The sequence below is a fragment of the Epinephelus moara genome, chromosome 2 (genome assembly GCF_006386435.1).
Source record: "Epinephelus moara isolate mb chromosome 2, YSFRI_EMoa_1.0, whole genome shotgun sequence".
In the NCBI taxonomy this organism is placed as follows: Eukaryota; Metazoa; Chordata; class Actinopteri; order Perciformes; family Serranidae; genus Epinephelus; species Epinephelus moara.
In genome coordinates, this window is record NC_065507.1 from 15752122 (window position 1) to 15754519 (window position 2398).

The following is a 2398-nucleotide window of genomic DNA, read 5'->3' on the forward strand; positions in this document are numbered from 1 at the left end:
CTCCATCTCACTGGAGATTTGATTTTACTGTTAGCAGTTTTACACCAGGTACATGGAAAGGCACTGCTAAATAAAGACTGCCATCCTATGGCCACTTATGATAGTGCAGCTTTTGTTGGTAATGATATCAGTGATGCATCTTTATTCTCAGTTCATTTAATCATGAATCATGTTACACACCAATGCTCAATGCCAGTAGACTACATGTGAGGTGATTACCATGGGACTACAGCAGAGACTCCAGCCTGCAAACATACATTTATTATTAATATTTGGGGTCGCTTGTATTAAATGTCGGGCAGCGTTGGACAGATCAAACAATCCTGACTGTCACAAATAATGTAAATTATTAAAAAACATCACTGCGATGATGGTTCACAGGTACACGTGATGAATTAGTGTTACGGGCGCCGTTAATAGCCACAGCCGTGCTTAATGGTAGCGCGTCATGACAGCTGTTCTGTGTCATGACAGACTGTCTCTTCAGCGGTAGATCTAATGAGTGGTAAAGCGGGCACTCATATCGATAAGCAAACGGATTTAAGGGTGCCTCTGCATCAATTCATGTCTCCCAGTGGGTGTGGAAACAAGGACCGTGCATGTACGTCCAGCTCCACAATGACTATGTAAAACAGGATCAGGCGCACGTGAGGATTAATGAATCCATAAACTTTGTAGTGTAACACGTGGGCGTAACGGGACCCTCGCATAACTTTATCAAGCAGCAGTCAGTCAGGGGTTCAGACTGCGCGCTAACGGTGGTCCTGCGCGTCGGAGTCTGCGTAACCGGTCTTCCTGCGCTGGTGAAGTTTATTGGCAGCTCTTAAGTCAAGTGCATTACCGCTATCTCGTAAGTGAAGTCTCCAAAATGAAAACAAAATCACGGGGGTGGTAACTGGTTAGAAATCAAGATGGTAGCTTTCCTTTCGGCTGTGCGCGCGCGTTCCCGCGAGGTGCATGCAATTCTCGGCAGGCATGCAGATCTCGGCATAACACCGGCCCACAGAGCTCAGCTGCATCCTGCAGACACAGCATAGGCCCAGTGGCTTGTCTGTCAAAAGAATACCTGGCCCAATGTGGCCCTATGATAGGCTACAGAGGCCCAGGAGTCCCACCCACGCATGTTCTAGACCCCTCTCGTCCAATCACCTTTAATGATGAGCAGTCATGATGACACAGAGAGAGAAACAACACAGCAGAACACGAAAAACAACGCGAGTTACAAAATGGAGAAAAAACGGAAAGGCGGTGCAGAAAAACTGAAGGAAAAGAAAAAAAAAAGCCCTCGCGACTGATGCCGGCCTGGCTTCAGCTGCGCCTGCGGGTCCCTCTCAGCAGCAGGTGGTGTCGGAGTCGGACAGTGAAAGTGGAAGTGAGGCTCCCGCTGCCATGGAGGTGGTACAGGAGCAGGAGGAGATTGGTGGAGGTGGTGGTGGTGGTGATAGCAGGTGTATGCCAGCATGGCGTGGATAAACACTCATTCATATAAATGTTTAGCCTTGGACCAAGACGTTCATGCAATGAAACGGCCCCCCTTTTTTCGGTTGCACCTACGGGTCTAAAGAGATTTACGTCTCCATAAACGTTCAAATCAAACATGTACTGTACTCACCTTCAAGGCTAATAATTGTTCAGAACGGTTGCTTAACTGTCTATGAACTTTACTTGACATAATAAATAGCAAACTCTGCATAGTGTGGTGTGTTACAACTAAATCTAGTTATCTAAAGTATTGGAAAACAATAACAATATTCATATCTTGATTAATTGATTAGTTGCTTTTATTAATAACCACTTAACCACTATTTTATACTTTCATCAAAGGATGCCACACATAACTGCAGATCTACAAGCTTACAACTCACATGTTGCATTGTGATGTGGTTTGAGCATGTAGATCTGCTATTTTCACAATTTTTGATCATTTCTAACTATAATGACATGTGAGTTAGTATATTAAGTACTGGTTTGTTAATTTACAATTTGTAATCACTTAAATAATGTTGTCTGTCTTTCACAGGGCTGAGGAGGGCTTTATATTTGTTCCAGTGTGTGCTTTGTGAGGGACCTACAGTTGTTCACTCTAAAAAAGGATTCATGGGGTTAGTAGCCTAAGTAAATCTTAAAATCAAGAGCCTTTTCTGCATTAAAAATTAAGTTTGTTACTTATACACATTATAATCAGTTTATAACTTATTTTAATAAGTTGGTCTAAATGAAAATAAAGAAAACAGTCTTAACTCAGAACTATATCGATTTTGAACAGACATTTCTGCCTTATCTTAACATAGAAGTGTTTTCAGTAAGTACAACTTAAAAATCTCCTAAACATCCTTTAAAAGCTGAGTACTACAAGGCTGACTTGCCCGGAGACGTTTTGCTGCCAGACCACCAGCAA

At 42.8% G+C, this 2398-nt stretch overlaps 1 protein-coding gene across 2 annotated transcripts in view; it reads right to left on the reverse strand.

Annotated features, from left to right (window-relative positions):
• Positions 1–2398, reverse strand: part of LOC126399528 (uncharacterized) — a 36171-nt gene that overhangs the window by 6001 nt on the left and 27772 nt on the right. The gene's annotated exons all lie outside the window — the stretch shown is intronic.